The sequence below is a fragment of the Lontra canadensis genome, unplaced genomic scaffold (genome assembly GCF_010015895.1).
Source record: "Lontra canadensis isolate GAN:19392208 unplaced genomic scaffold, GSC_riverotter_1.0 scaffold30, whole genome shotgun sequence".
Lineage (NCBI taxonomy): Eukaryota > Metazoa > Chordata > Mammalia > Carnivora > Mustelidae > Lontra > Lontra canadensis.
The window spans coordinates 8,721,479-8,738,059 of NW_022631024.1; the positions used below are offsets into that span (position 1 = coordinate 8,721,479).

At 48.0% G+C, this 16,581-nt stretch overlaps 1 protein-coding gene across 2 annotated transcripts in view; it reads right to left on the bottom strand.

The window, feature by feature from the left end:
* TTLL11 (tubulin tyrosine ligase like 11) overlaps positions 1-16,581 on the bottom strand; it is a 219,688-nt gene that overhangs the window by 134,515 nt on the left and 68,592 nt on the right. The window lies entirely within an intron of this gene.

Here is a 16,581-nt window from a genome sequence, read left to right on the forward strand (position 1 = left end):
GGCGGAACAGGGATTAGAATCTCCATCAGGGACTCTAAAGTGTCTGCACCTTCCTCTCTCCTACTGGATTTCTGTTTCCTCCTCTTAAAAATGGGCATCTAGGAGCTCCTGGGCGGCTCAGTTGGTTAAGTGTCTGCCTTCAGCTCAGGTCATGATCCTGGGGTCCTGGGATTGAGCCCTGCCCCAGGCTGTCTGCTCAGTGGGGAGTTTGCCTCTCCCTCTCCCTCCGCTCACACTCACTCTAGCTCTCCAATAAATAAATAATCTTTTTTTAAAAAGGAAAATAAAAATAAAAATGGGGCCCCAAAACCTACCCTCATGGGGTCACAGTAAAGAGGAGAGAAACTAAAATGTACAAAGGGCCTGCAGAGCTAGCGCGGGGAAACGTTCGTGTTACCACTTGGATCTCCTATTTGGTTCCTCTCGCAGACCCCGCCCATCCTCCTTCCGTCCTTTGAGATGATTCTGAAGCTAGATTCTGCCATCCGTACTATCGCACGGTCTTCCCCGCTCTGGGTCAGCGGCACACGCACAGAATTATCTGGGGCACTTGACCTGTCCAGACAGTCAGTCTGGATCCGCAGGTCTGCATAATTCATGCGCACCCAGTTTCCCCTGGACACTCTCAGGTAGACCCTGCAGTTATGGAGAATGCACAGAGTTGACGTGGAGGGGGCGGGGGAGCTGGAGGAAGCCGGAGGCGGATGGGAAAGAGTGCAACTCATGGTGTACAAGAGCTCCCGACTGGGCCTTCCGTTCTGGGCTGTTCTGGGCTCTGTAACTCCGAGCCATGACTGGGGCCTGAGGAGCGGGCATCCTCCAACACTGGACTCACTCCGGCCCTCTGCCTTTGCTGCAGGCGCTCAGCCCAGGACAGCTGCACTCTGGGTTTTACTTATCTCTCTGGCCAGCCTATATTTCTAAGTGAAGCTTTTGCCAATTCCTTGGGCACTATCGGTTACTCCGGGCTTGTAAAAGATCTTTAACAATGGAGAAACACTTAAAACCTTAATAATGGTCCACATCAATTGTTTCCCCTTGTCAGCAGGATTCGGGAATGGAAGTTCACAAGAGATCAATGCAAGCCTCCCAGGGCCTTCCACGGAGCCTTTCTTGTAACCACGACCTTGACGTGTATGTAGTTATTTAATATGCATCCAAAGCATTCCTATATTTGGCCCTTCGCGGTAAATACAAGCATGTGGGAGGAATGGCAGTTACGGATCAAAAAAGTGAAAAATGTCAAGTTTGCACTGATGGATAATTTTTCCCTCTGGAAAGCTTTTACTATGCTGAAGACGCTAACAGTTCAATATATTATGAGGAGCAATATTTTCTCCTTTGAATTCAGTGTATATGCCTTAAATAAATTAAACTACATGGTCAGTAGTCTCTGTCATTCATTGCATTACTGAATATTTCTTCTGTTCTTTGCTGGGGGAGGACCATACGAATCATGATTATTAATACTAACAGGATAATTGAAATTTTAGGACAGGGAGGATCCTTAGAGATCAGTGCCGCTCAGTCCTCCCATAATTCAAACTGGGAAGCCGAGGCTCCGAAAGGTGGCATGACTTGCCCTGGGTCCTCTCACTGGCTGGCGGGATGGTTCGGATGAGAACTAAGGTCGTCTGACCTTACTGCAGGTTCTCTACACCCACTTACCTCTCCTAAGCTAAAGATAAATGCCTCTTTTTCCTGAATACTACGGGAAAGATTCTCTCCCTATGGCAGAGAGTGTTGGTGTCTGAACTCTGGCTGCACACTAAGGAGTCTGGACCCTGAGCATGGCCTTCTCAGAGCTATAACCACAGATGCTGAGCTTGCTAGGGCCTCCCCCATTCCAGAAGCTCCTGCCCAGGTTCCTGGCTTATTATAATATAGGTACAATCTATAAGAAAGCCTCAGAGCTCTGAGTTCCCACAGCCACCAGATCCTTCAGTGGCTTCTATTTTTATAAGGGGAAGAGATTTTTCCAGAATTCATATTCACCTCTCTTCTGAGGTTTTACCCCAGAGTGACCCTTTCCCTCCCAGTTATTAAAGTTAAGAACGAATGCACTAGTTCTTGGCAAGAACACATGGACTAGAATAAAAATATAGTCTCTCTAACTGGGCCCCACCCCAGAAATTCTGATTTAATAGATCTAGGAGGAGACCTGGGCATGTGTACTTTGGAAAAAGCATGAGGGATGATTCTGATGTTCACTCTGCTTGAGAACCACTGAACTAATGTGAACTGAATAAAAATACAATCGGGGACCAACATATCGAATGAAGTTTTATGCACTGATGTCAGACTGAATCGGAGGAAGACCTGCACGTACGCTACAGCTGCTGGTATCTCCAGTTTTACCCAAAGCTGCTGTTGGGACGTGAAATCCATTATCTTGTAACTATGCACGGATGGCTGAAAGAGATGCGAAGAGGATGTGGTGGCCTGATTGCTTGGCAGGCAACGGGCCTATTGAAAAAAAATGTGTCTTTTACTGCCCCCTAGTGGATGTTGAAGAAATGTGACTGGAAAAGACCCCTCATTCAAAATTCCAACTCTTAGCAGTAACCTGCTCTACCAAGATGGTCTTAAAGAAGCACCGCTACAAAGAGCTCTCTCTGTAGACTGTTAAGGTAAAGTAAGGTCATAGTTCAGATGAACTCATCTCTACAAGGCCAGGGTTGGCCAAGGTCACATTCAGCGTTCATGCTCTCTGTTCTTGAAATACATTTCAAGTGTTCTCCCTACTACACAGATGGGACTATCTGCTAAAATTCTCCCTTAGTATGTATAAAACTTCTAAAATTATGGGCAGCATGAATATGAAATCTTGTAAATATATACCACAAAAACATCTGTGGCTTTTCTATTCTTCACTGTGCTTTTTTGTATTTTCCCAACTTCCCATTACGAAAAAAAAAATGAGTAGCGAGGGTCGGCAGCAAGTGTCTCTAAATGTATATAAGGAATACTTCTTGGTGAGTGGATACGTGTTCGTCGACGTTCGTAGCAGCAGGACTCACAATAGCCAAAATGTGGGAGAAGTCTGAGTGTCCATCAACAGATGAGTGGTAAAAAAAAAAAAAAATGTGCTATCCACATACAACAGAAGACTATTCCTCCATATAAAGGAAGGGAGTTCTGACACCTGCCTCAGTGGGTGAACCTGGAGGACATTATGCTAAGCGAAATAAGCTGTCACACAAAAGGACAAATGCTGAACGGTCACACTTACATGAAGTACCCAGAGAAGTCAGAATTCACAGAGACCGAAAGCAGAGCAGTTACGAGAGACTTAGGAGAGGGAGAAACAGACAGCTGGCGTGTGAGAGGCACAGAGCGTCAGTCCGGGGAGACAGAAAAAGTTCTGGAGACGGTTGGTGGTGACGGTGGCACAGGAGAGTGAATGCGTTTGAGGCCACTCAACTGTCCACTTAAAAATGGTGTCGATGGCGAGTTTTACCTTGTGCGGATTCTACCACAATTTTTTAAAGTTTTAAAAAATGTTTAGTAGAATAAATAAACAAAATAGTTATTGGTGAGTTGGAAAGAAAACTGAAGTAAAAAAAAAAAAAACCCAGAAAATGTGGATTCTAGCCCCAGTTTAGTCGGGTAATTTCCGACGGTGTGACCTTGGGTAAGTCACCTAAGCTCTCCTGGGCTTTGTTGTATTCAACTATAAAATAAAGAGGGCACACTAAGGTCCCTGGCTTCTGCCGACTCCCAGGGTCTGAACAATGATTTATCTTGACATCACCACAGTTGAAGGCTGTGTTACAAACACGCAAGTGACATTAATCAGCGGAGAGCTCCCGCCACCGTGATGAGAGCATCGGGAGGGTCTACAAGAGTGGGAGATCTGGATTGGAGATTTATGATGCACTTGAGGAAGTTGGCTGGGTGTCTGGGGGAAGCGAGTTAAAATATTTTGAAAGAGAAACTCAGCAATGGGAATCCTAAGCCACAAACCATGATTAGCCATGAGGGGCAGCTAAGAGGACAGCTTCTGAGGAAATACAGTGTGTGCAATCCCAGGGAGGTCAAAGGCAGTTAGAGCACTCCTCTGTCACTCAGGTAGATTTGCATCCAACCTCAGCAACCGAGACCCTTGGTGTTGAAGGCGCGGGTAAAACGAAGCCTCTGGAAAACGAGCCGATGTCAGAAAGCACATGCGTGCAGGGACCGGCTCCTTCCAGCTTTGGTGGGCCGAGCCTTGCACCCAGGGTGAATCCCTATGGCCGGCATTCCAGGTGCTCTCTGAGTCAGCTGAGGAGGGGGCAGCTCGCAGTTAGGGTACCGAGGGCCAGACCGAAAGGGGCAGAGTGGGAGGCAGACAGGTACCGCCAAGAGGAAGAACCGGGCAGGTATCGCACTGCTGCAGCGGGGTTTATAAAAGCGGGAGACATCGCGCTCTCTCGGTGCAAGTACAAACGGTTCCAGTGGCTGGAGAACAGAGAGCAGTGAAATGGGAGGGAGGGGTGCACTGGAAATCTCACCAGTGAGATCTGCCAGGGGCCAGCTAACAACAAGCTCACACACAGCCCCTGGGCACTCATACGTGTATCATCTCATTTAATTCTCCACAACCCTATTTTACAGCTAAGGAAATGGGGGCCCAGAGATGTTAATTAACTTGCCAATGGTCACACAGCCACTAGGATGAGGATTTAAGCACAAACCGTCAGATTCCAGAGCCCCTGTCTGCAGTGAATGAGGGGACGGAAGAAGACTGTGGCTGGGTATAAGGTGGGGCCTGACAGGAAAGGGTCCTGAATATCATTCTAGGGAGTTTGGACCATGTCCTAAAGTGACAGGGCTTTAGAAGGAACAACTTAATTAGACATGTACTTAGAAATATCCCTCTGGCTGCCACACAGAAAATGGCCTGGAGGGGCAGAGGCTGGAGGCAGAGAGAAGGAGCCTGAATTGAGGCTGGTGGTGGGGAGAGCGGGGAGGAGGCAGGTTGGAGAATATTGTGGAGGTAAAATCAACGGAACTGAATGATGAGGTGAGGGAGAGAGAGAGATCTTGGGGAGGGCAGGGGGCAACAGAGGGAGGGGGCGGGCCAGAGGGCACACAACTGGAGAGGTTCTGCGGCCTCCAGAAGCTGCAGCCGGAGCTCCGGAGAGACATCCGAGGCCATTAGGCCCCAGCACAATGGCAGTGGCCTCCACGATGGGCCTGGTTCCGCAGGGACGATAGTGGCCGCCTGGGGACGAGAGGCTGGAGGAGCAGAGGAGATCACGGAATGCCTTCTATTTGTACATGGTCTGTAGGCAGCTGGTTGATTTTCAATCGGTGATGCCAGGCCACCATACCAAGCCACCATACCAAGCCACCATACCACTCGCGCTCATGGGGAGGATGGTTTGGAAGAAAACAGACCAGACCCAGGAAGATTCAGGGCTGTCAAGTCTTGAAAGGCCTGGGCTGGGCTGGGGCAGTAAGGCAGAGGTGGGCTCGGGGGCACCCACAACTGGAGGCAGGTGAAGGAGAGAGGGGGCTGCAGCAGTGAGGGGCACAGCTTACAGACAGGGGGTGCAGGAAGGGGGAGATGGGGAGCTCACCCCATTGACTGAATATTCACTGAGCCATGAAGCCAACATAAGATTCCCTCACCTCGTTCCACAAGCCCCTTCCCGTTCGTCGGAACCGGACTGCGTTGTCCAGTCTTTCATACCAAGGGCTCATTCTGACCCTCGCAGTAACTTTTGAAGTGTTAGCAAAAGTAGGGACTGCTGTCTGGCAGGGGTGAGACCCAAGACTCTGATTTTAAACTCAGATGTGGAATATTTTGAACTAGAGGACGGGGATCCGAACCAGCTTCTCCAGCTGGTGGTTAGCGGGTGGACGGTGGGTCCCACGGCAGGAGCAGCACCTGCCACTGCCTGGCACACGTCTCACCACTCCCTCGCTTTTGAAGAGTTCCAGTTATGAAAACTTAAGTGGCAAATTAAAAAAACAAAAACAAAAACCTCTGTTCCTTTTATGACTGATGGGTATCCTGGGTTTATTTGAACAGTTTAGAAGAAATACCATGAGTGAGTCCCCAGGTGTGGTAGCCGGCCACTCATGCACAAGTCCTGGGCATGGCTTCCAAGGCCCTCCTTCTCTGGCAGGCTAGCGCAGGCTAGACTCAGGGCCTCCCCTTGCCTCCCCTCTGTCCCGCTTTCTCGCTTTCTCGCTTTCTCGCCACTACACCTTGACAACACTTCCCACCCTCTCTACCCAGCCCCACCCCTCTTTGCCGTCAAAGCTCCTATTCCAAGGCCCCACTAGGAGGTGTGCTCTGAGAATCACCTCTGAGAATCCTTCCCTGGCTTATAACCTTCCAGGCCGAACAGCCACTCTGGTCCTCTGTGCTCCCAGGGCTGTGGCTGCTCACATTTCCACAGCACATCTCCATCACATTATAATGGCTCACGCGTCTTTAAGTTGATAGCGACCTAGCATTATAGGAACATACTTAGGTTCTGTGTGTTATGAAAGCTGAGAACATGGACGTGACAGCCAACTGCCTGCAGGGCTACAAAGCCCAGCACCACTGCCCCTGAGTAGCTAGGTCACCCTCCACAATTTTCATACCTCTGTGTCTCAGTTTACTTACCTGCGAAATGGGAGCAATAGTAGTGCCTCTGCCGTCGGGCTGTTGTGAGGACTGCATCAGGTAAAGAATGTAAAGGGCTCGAGCAAACATACAGGGGCTATTATTATTTATTTTTCTGTCTCTCCCACTCAGTGACGTGTTTGTTGAGGCTAAAGACCATGCTTTTAGTCGCTATTCTCTGTTATGCAGTGGCGTGGATGCCTGCTAAATATTTTACAAAATTATCATTAAGAAGCTTGATTACTACAGCATTTATGAATGGCGGGAACATTACTTAACAGATACGTAGCTGAGAGACTGCCAGATAAGGCGACTTCTCCTGTAGAAACAAAATTATTTTAACAAGTAAGTTTCCTCTAAACTACCATTAGTGAAACACACATTCTGTGCTATGACCGCTGTGGTCCTCGTCTACTGAAGCCTCACAACAATTCTGCAGGGAAATAGAGGCTCAGAGAGGTGGAGTCCCAGGCCAAAGTCACACAGCAGAGGAGCAGTAAAGTGACTTGAAACCAAGCTGGTCAGATTCAGAAAGCCTGTGAACTTTCCATGACAACTGCCTTCTTTGGGAAAACTCAAAGCAGTTAACATGTGGGGCCTGTTGTATAACAGGCAAAGTAAGGAGGGAGATAGATGTAGGAAGACAAAATTATAGCCACGCAGGGCAGGACTCATCTTGCTCTGGCTGGGGCTAGCCGGTGTGAGAAGAGGGATTCCACACAGCCACAGAGCTTGGCTGGGCCCAGGAAGGAGTTCATTCTCTCTCTCTCTCTCTCTCAATCTCTCTCTCTCACACACACACCCACCCACCCACACACACACAGAGAAACTGGAGACTTGCTCAAGGCCATACAACTAGTGACCCGAAACACAACTCCGATTTCTAACCCAAAGTTCTTCTCACTATAATTGATTCAGTCATCTGAAGCGGTCTTTCAGAAAGAACCTGGAATTAAGTTCTCTCTCCTCGTTCTGAATAATAACATAACATTTTTTGGTCTTAGAATACGTTTGGATGCTTTTCAGAGTGATCGCTGCGTTCAGTCTCCAAGCCTCCATTCTAGGAAGACAGAGGAAGGGGAGCCCCGGAGAGAACGGAGCCTGCAGCCGCCCTGGGGAAGGCGGCCCCGGAGCAGCACCCCAGGCCCACGCTGCCTCATGTGTTGAAGATGCTCTCAGTGATGCGAGAGGGGGACACAGCACCACAGCCTCCAGGCAGCTGGCGCAACGATCACAAAGACCGAGGGGAGCCTCTCCACGGAAGTCCCCCCGGTCCAGCCTGTTGTCAGTGTGATTTAATGGGTCCCACTCTCAGTGAGCAGCAACTTTATGTGGGCCATAATCAATCCATCATTAGTGAGCAATCAAAAAGCCACTCTAGAACACACCTGGGACTATAAAACTTGCTTAATAGGAAGGCACCAGTCATGTTGTGAGACTGTCCATTTTCCTCTGGGGTCTCCCCGCCACGCTGGGAGAGAGGACACGAGGACAGCTGGCCCACCAGCCAGGCCCCCCATCTCTCCCGGGTTCCCTGACCAGGCTCTGACCAGGCTTGCTGGGCCTGCACACAGGAGGGCCTTGGGCGGCAGCTCCCCCTTACCCCACCACCGGGTGCGTGTATCGGAGAGTCTATGGGGACCCGCAGAGCAGAGGGCGTGGGCTTTGGAAACGGACAGACCCGGGTTCAAATCTCAACTCGGCCTCTCCAAGGCGGAGTCTTGGCCAAGTGACTTAGCCTGTGTGTCTTCAGTATTCCCACCTAGAAGGCAGGAACAATAGCTCCTAGTTCCTGTCGCTGCCGTGAGGATTCAACACGCTCTTGCACTTCTATTTAACGCAGGACTGTTTTTTTATAGTACTACTTTTGGCTTCATTTTATTTTATTATTATTCTGCCTGGTCTCCTGATCATCCTCCAGATTCCACACGGCAGCTCGTCCCTGACCTACTTGGCTGGAATCTAATGCCAACTCCGCGGTCTGACACTGAGCTCAGTCCCCAGGGGCTGGCCTGTCTCCTGCCCCTCAGCTGTTCCCTGCTCCCCTCCCACAGCGGCCTCCCATTCACCCCAGCAGAGTCCAGCCCACAGCCTCGGGTCATTCCCTGGCCCCACAGGCCCCGCTCGCCTACCTCCCCCTTCTCCACAGTCTCCTCCTGAGACCCCAGAAGGCATCGTAGCTGATCCCACCTGGAACACAACACCTGATGCCTAAGTAAGCGCCCCTTCCAGCTAAACTCGTTTTTCAGTACTGAGGGGTTCCCGCTAATGAACGGGCTAAAGAATCTTTCACTCACCCCAAAGGTCTTTGACCACATTATAATCAGTAGCACTTCTGATTACCAGCCCTAGCTTTTCCTTCTTCCCAACCACAGTCCTGATGTCTCTTGCATTCTTACCATACAGTACCCCTTGACCTTAAAACAACACTCTCGGGGTCATATTTTGCCACATTCAAACCATGCCCGTCGGGCTGTAACAGCGCCCGTGTCAGCAGTGCCGATCAGCACCAGGCACTGGGCTACGCACGTTATATGGAAACATGAGATCTAACCCTATGGGATGAGTAAGAACATTTCCACTGTTATACTTCGTAACTAGAGCTTTTCCCCATCATCTCAGTCCTACAAAAAAGGGGCTGAGTTAACTTAATGCCAAGGCCTTGAAGGCCGGGAAAACAGCTCCCTGCCCTCCTCTGTCCCCCACCCAGCATGGAACCTTCAGGGAGTGGGATTCAGCAAATGCTAGTTGGAACCCAGCCTGGCCCGTCTTCCTTTGTACGATGTCCAGGATAACAAGGAGCACGACTTCCGATGTGAATCCTGGGTGACTTCAAGCACTCCCAGGACTTCGGTGACCGTACCCTGAACGCAGGTGGCTCCCCATTCTCTTATCTCCAGCACACACCTCTCTCTTGAGCTCCAGACCCACATAATGAGACATCTCCACTGGCATCAAAAATTCAGCTGGGCCAAGGGCACCTGGGTGGCTCAGTGGGTTAAGCCTCTGCCTTCAGCTCAGGTCATGATCTCAGGGTCCTGGGATCAAGCCCTGCATCGGGCTCTCTGCTCGGCAGGGAGCCTGCTTCCCCCTCTCTCTCTCTGCCTGCCTCTCTGCCTACTTGTGATCTCTCTCTCTCTCTCTCTCTCTCAAATAAATAAAATAAAATAAAATAAAATAAAATAAAATAAAAATGGCCGAAACTAAATTCATTGTCTCTTTCCTCCAATCTATTGCTCCTGTGTTCCCCATACCAGTGAACAGTGCCATCATCCACCCGTGTCCCTGAGCCAGAAACCTGGGAGTCACCCTGGCTTGCACCTTCTTGCACATGACCCGCCCTACCAGGTTACCAAATTCTGACCTTCCTACCTCCTAACACATCTGACTGTCCTCTGCTGCTCTCAGCGCTCCTCACTTCTATGGCTGTGGTTGCTTCCTCAGCAATAGTTTTGGGCAAAACACCTAAATTCTCTGCCTCAGTTGTTTCATGGATGTAATGAAATAATGTATCTATAATAACAATCCCTCGCAAGGGATGTCTTGAGGACTGAATGAGTTAATATACATGAAGCTCTTTTAAAAAGTAGTGCTGGCAAGGAAACAGTCAACAAGACTAAGAGGAAACCTGCAGAACAGGAGAACATACCTGCAAACGACATTACAGATAAAGGGCTAGTATCCAAGACCTATAAAGAACTTATCAAACTCAACACCCAAAGAACAAATAATCCAGCCAAGTAATGGGTGGAGGACACGTATAGACGCTTCTCCAACGAAGACCTCCAGATGGCCAACAGACATATGAGAAAATGCTCCACATCCCTTCGCCTCAAGGAAATACAAATCAAAACCACAATGAGACACCACCTCACACCGGTCAGAATGGCTAAAATGAACAAGTCAGGAAACAAAAAATATTGGTGAGAATGTGGAGAAAGGGGAACCCTCCAACACTGTTGGTGGGAATGCAAGCTGGTGCAGCCACTCTGAAAAATGATATAGGGGTTCTTCAGAAGTTAAAAATAAAGCTACCGTATGGCCCAGCAATCGTACTACTAGGTGTTTGCCCCAAAGATACAGATGTACTGATCCCAAGGGGCAACTTCTCCCCAGTGTTCATAGCAGCAATGTCCACAACAGCAAAACCATGGAAAGAGCGGAGATGTCCATCAACAGATGAATGGATAAAGATGTGGCATACACACACACACACACACACACACACACACACACTGGACAACTACACAGCCATCAGAAAGGATGAACTCTTACCATTTATATTGACTTGAATGGACCTGGAGGGTAATATGGTTTCACTCATAGGGGAAAGAAGGGAAAACTGAATGGGAAGTCATCGGAGAGGGAGACACATCATGAGAGACTCTATCACTCTATCATAGGAAACAAACTGAGGGTTGCTGGAGGGGAGGTGGGTGAGGGGATGGGGTGACTGGGAGATGGGCATTAGAAAGGACACACGATGTGATGAGCACTGGGTGTTACGTGCTAATGATGAATCACTGACCTCTACCATCTAAAACTAATGATGTACTACGTGTTGGCTAATCAAATTTAAATTTTTTTAAAAAGAAAGAATAAATTAAAAAATAAATTTTAGGGGCACCTGGGTGGCTCAGTGGGTTAAAGCCTCTGCCTTCAGCTCAGGTCATGATCCAAGGGTCCTGGGATTGAGCCCCTCGGGCTCTCTGCTCAGCAGGGAGCCTGCTTCCTCCTCTCTCTCTGCTTGCCTCTCTGCCTACCTGTGATCTCTGTCTGACAAATAAATAAACAAAATCTTTAAAAAAAAATAAATAAATTTTAAAAGAATGCTGCTGGGCATGTACTAAGTGCTAGATAAATGTTCGCTATTATTATTTTGGGGGCAGACTTTCAGTTTATTGGCTATCACCTCTTAGTCAAATATATAGTCTATATTTCTATGTTTTTTTTTTCAGTGAGATGTAATTGACATATGACATTCTATTAGTTCCAGATGTACATAACGATTCAATATATGTATATATGACAAAGTGATCGCCACAGTAGGTCTGGTTAACATCCATCACCACACATAGTTACACAATTTTTAAGAAAAATGAGATGAGATGAGGACTTTTAAGATTTACTCTCTTAGCAACTTTTAAATATACAAGACAGTATTATTAACTACAGCAATCACGCTATACATTACATCCCTGTGATTTATTTATTTATAACTGGAAGTTTGTACCTTTTGACCCACCCCCCCCCTTTGCCAATTTTGCCCAAAATGTTTTTGTTTTTGCTTCATTCTTTAATATGCTTTGTGCATGTGTGTAATGTCATTTTTAATAACATTACAAATAAGGGATCTGAGGTCCAGAGAAGTCACAGATGACCTGCGAATCACAGTTAGGACGAGGTGGGTCAAATGTCAGGAGGGCAGGAATAGTAGAGTGGGGATGAGGTAGGGAAGTCTGAGATGACGCTGGGGACCAGGGCCATGAACCTGGACATTTGCTGCCCTGAGTACCAATGGCGTGGCCCAATGCTGGGTCTGCCTGGCTCAAGGTCACTGGGCGGGCAGGACCGCAGTGCAACGTTTGGGCTCCTGGGTGAGAGCTCTGATCGCTACCAGAAAAGCAATGGATCTAAACCGACAAACCAAGAAGCCAATCCCCTCTGAGAGCCTGGCCTGGCAGCCAAGTGCCCTTCTGGGAACTCGTCAGTCATTAGCCTGATCATTTACACCAGGAGAGTGAGAACAGGATCTCCTGCAAGCCTCCGGATTTCAACTGCTGGTTTAAATTTCAAGGAGCATGAAGGTGTTGACATGTAGGAATTACTTTTACATGCCTTTGATCACCGTGAAGCTCTGTGGTGTTCCAAATGAGTGTGCTGGTTGGAAGCCAAGCTGGGCTGAGTCTACAAGGGAACTCCTACCGTGCCACTGAAGGCCAGCTTTATAAGCTGCTTCTCCTTGAATGAACACTGTTTCCCCCCACCTCCCTTTAGTTCAAAGGTAATAAGTGGCCATTGGACAAGACCTTTGCCTACTCTCGATGGGTTCATGGGCACTGTTGGCCCAGCATCCCCTTCCTGACCTCAGTGGTCAGGTATAAGGAAACTTCCCTGCTTCTTTAATAAATCAGAGAGGGGCACTGGAGGCCACTCTCTGCATGGGAACAGGCTCCCCTGACTCCCCCCGCCCCACAAATCCACTTGCCCTTTGGGGATATCTCTCTAGTCACTGTCTCCATCACAGTGGACGTAGGACAGAAGGGGAGTTGATCCTTGTTAATGCCCTGAACCAGGCCTGGGCTCCAACTCTGTCCTTACTTGCCCACAGCCGAGATGGGACCAAGCTCTAAAGACCGTTATTAATGACTCAAGGAGAGCAGAAGGGAAATAAACACAGGGAGGAGCATGCAACTAGCCATAATTCTGTTTACGGAATTGTTGATTCTCATCTCAGTGCCACACAGCTCTGCAGTGTGTCCTTGTTTGGCGGAAGGCAGCATTCCCCCATGCCTGGGAACACACCTATGTTCCCTGGAGGCTCAGCGAAGAGATCCCCTAACACTGATGCTGGGAAGTTCACCCTCTCTAGGGAAGACCTCACCTACGACCCGTAAAGACAGGCTGGTTATGCAACAACCACAACAGGACGGCGTTCAGGATATCAGCACAGAATCCCATAAACTGAGAGGCCACAGAGAGATATGTACAAGAAATAGTGGGGCGCTTATTAATACCACAGCCTCAGTATCTTCATCCATCAAATGGGGATTATAACAAATCTCCCTGGTCACACTTGCATGACCACAGAACACTTTTTAAATTATACTATACTTGGAGAACACCAGCAGGAGCTCACATATATTCAGATTAATAAGGTGGGCTGATTATAATTTCAATATAGAAGACAGTGATATGGCAATCTTTGTCCATGGGGACACTAGTCAATATACATTTTAACATTAAACATACAACAGTTAATCTGAGAGACAGGTTACTATTTTGCCTTTCCCTTGAATTCTAATGGGCACGATCTCCTCATTGGTGTTTTGTCCATACAATTTTTCAGGTATCATCGGGTTATCTACCAAAGGGTAGAGTCCGAGAGCAGCAGAGATAAATCTCAGTGCATTCACTCTGATAAATCATTTTATTCTGAGCTGTAAGGCCTTCCCAAATATCTAGAAGTTTGTTCAAACGTGTCACACTGGGGGAACAGAAAGAGCAAGAGGAAGACATAACCATGCACCGAGTATCGCGGTGCTGGGCGCTTTGGAGCGCTCCTATTTAACACTCTATGGAGTGCTCATCTGCCAGCAGTTTTACGGAGGGTGTAACAAAGCTCAGAGCAGGAAGCAAAGAATAACACAAGGCCACACGTGCAGCCGTGGACAGAGTCAGCGCAAGCGTGGCTGGTTCCAGAGCCCAGCCTCTTTCGTCTACACTGCTTTGGAAAAGGAAGTAAGGGTATTTCACATCAGCCTTGTGTCCAGTACTTGTGTAGTAACGGCCTTCCAGCTACACTGAAAGCTTCATAAGGACAAGAACTCCGGCTTGTTCATCAACCGATCTCAATGTCAAGTACAATGTCAAAGCCAGCAGCTGAGAAAGCTCAGGACACAGGGATACGACTTTGAGATTCCCAAGATGCCTGCTGTTCCGTGTCTACAGGGAACGTGGATGTTCCATGGGACCAACAATGCCAAACCACACCCAGTGGGGAATGGGGAAGAGAAGATGAGATCCAGGTAGAAAGGTCTCAACTCAGGAATAATTTAGAAATTTAGAACAGTCCTCGGCGGCATGAACTGTTCATTTCTGAAAATGGTCAAGTGTACGCTGGAGGGTGGGCACCTGTCCGCCTATGGAGGGGATTCATCCAGAAGAGAGTGGCCGGGATGTTCTCTCAGGTCGTTCCAGTCTTCGGTACTTCTTTAGCTCTATGCCTAATTAGTATCTCTGACTAACTTGGCCAAGTCTGCCTCCTCTCTGGGCCTCAGTTTCCTCATCTGTACAGGGGAGGTCTTTGTCTGCTTCGGGCTCCCAGGGATCTTTCCATATGTTCTTTGGAGAACAAGGGTCATGACAAGACTGCCTGCAGGATGGCACTGTGCTGTGACGGGTCACAGCCCTCCTACCCAGCGTGGACACCCTCCCTGCGTGCAAGCTCGGGCCACCCTAGGCGGTGACCTGAGGCTGCCTCCCCACCCGGGCAGAGAGACAGACAGGACCATCCTCATTCCGAAAGTAAAATGGGAGTCTGGGAAACCTATAATGTTAGACATTAATCCTGAAAAGTGTTAAAAAGTAAACACCTCCAAGCCATATAACAGCATTTGTGTTTCTTAAGGAAGAGAGATATAACTGCTCGGTCCCACAGAGAAGGATCAGTGGTTCTTGAGGAGCTGCTACTGCCACCTAGGGAGGGTTTGGGAAATTTCACTAGGGAGTGTTTTTGCTTGTCACAGTGAACAGAGAGCATTGCCGGCACTGGGCACTCGGCACTCGGTGGCCGGGGGCCTGAACGGCAGACCCCATGGCTGGGGGGTGGGGCGAGGGTGATCCTCCCACACTCTGACTCATGAAGTCAGAGACCTGCGTGTAGAGGACATGAAGCGAGCCTAGAACCGAACTCTGTGTCATGACCAAACAAAAAGAATTGTCTACGTGATTTAAGTCTCACAGTTTTCCAGGAATGCAGTAATTGTGTAAATAGAGGGGAAACTATGCTTTGCCCTTTCTTTCCCTGGAATTTTATCGAGTGGTTCAATAGCTCAGAAACGTCACCTTACTGATAGCATTGCAGGCTTGTGTTATCTATGTATCTATCAAGAGACAGAGACACTATAATGTTTCATCAAATTGTCTTACTTATATCCAAAGCTGTTCCTCAGAGGGAGGTACAAACATTTGATCACTTTATTATGTCTTTCAGAGTAATGGTGCCAAAGCATTCACTTAGTGAGATGGTTACATTTCCCCTTATTTTCTCTTTTAGAGAACACTTTCAGTGTTACTCTGTTTTTAAACTATGTGTGTAGGTGGATCATGTTTCATTCCAGGATAGTAAAGTTAATACCACAAAATATTTTTTATAAAAGGGGAGGGCATTGGAATGATACGTGGTAGCAAGGAGCACACTTCACACCCACCAAAAGAAACTAGGGATTCTTGGAGAGTTGACTGATTCCAAGTCTAGGTCAGAGAACAGATAAGAAAAGCCTGGAACATCTCATTGTGGCAAAAGTAAGAGAGCACTCACAAAAGAACAGGAAGTGCTACAAGGACACAGGACTCCACTGGCCAAATCTTGGATTATTGGAGCGTGACAGTAAAGGGTTACAACCCACTGGATAAAATAAGAATCCACGAGTGCACACTAACATACGTGCATACCTCCACAGATACATACACGGGAAGACAATGTTCTTCCTTGCAGTAGAAACTCAATGAACGAATGTAGAAGGAACGATGGGGTTAGCTAATCACCATGTGGTAACCACCACAATAATAACTGATTCAGGCAAGGATTACTAATAGAGGTTCAAATGAGAGGGTGAAAATCGGAGGAGTAACGGGATATTATACCGTCTTGAAGTATCTTCCCACAAAGTACTTATTAATTCGGAAAGGGAAAATAGTAATTTTTCAGTGGAAATCTGGCAGACACCACCTTAACCCAATGATTAAAGTGAACATCACCAGTAAGAAGACACGTTGACATCACATGCCTCCGGATGATAGCCCTGAGAAAGACACAACCCTGCTTCTGGGTTGTTCCTGCCAGAAATGCCGATCCTGAAGCGAATAATGCGGAAACCCCAGGCAAACCCAAATTGAGGGGCAGTCTGCTAACAACTAGCCTGTACTCATCAAAAATACCAATATCATGAAACACAAAGAAAGATTAGGACATTCTCCCCAATTACCAGAGGCTTCCGAGACACAACCGGATCCGGTTCTTTCACTATACAGTA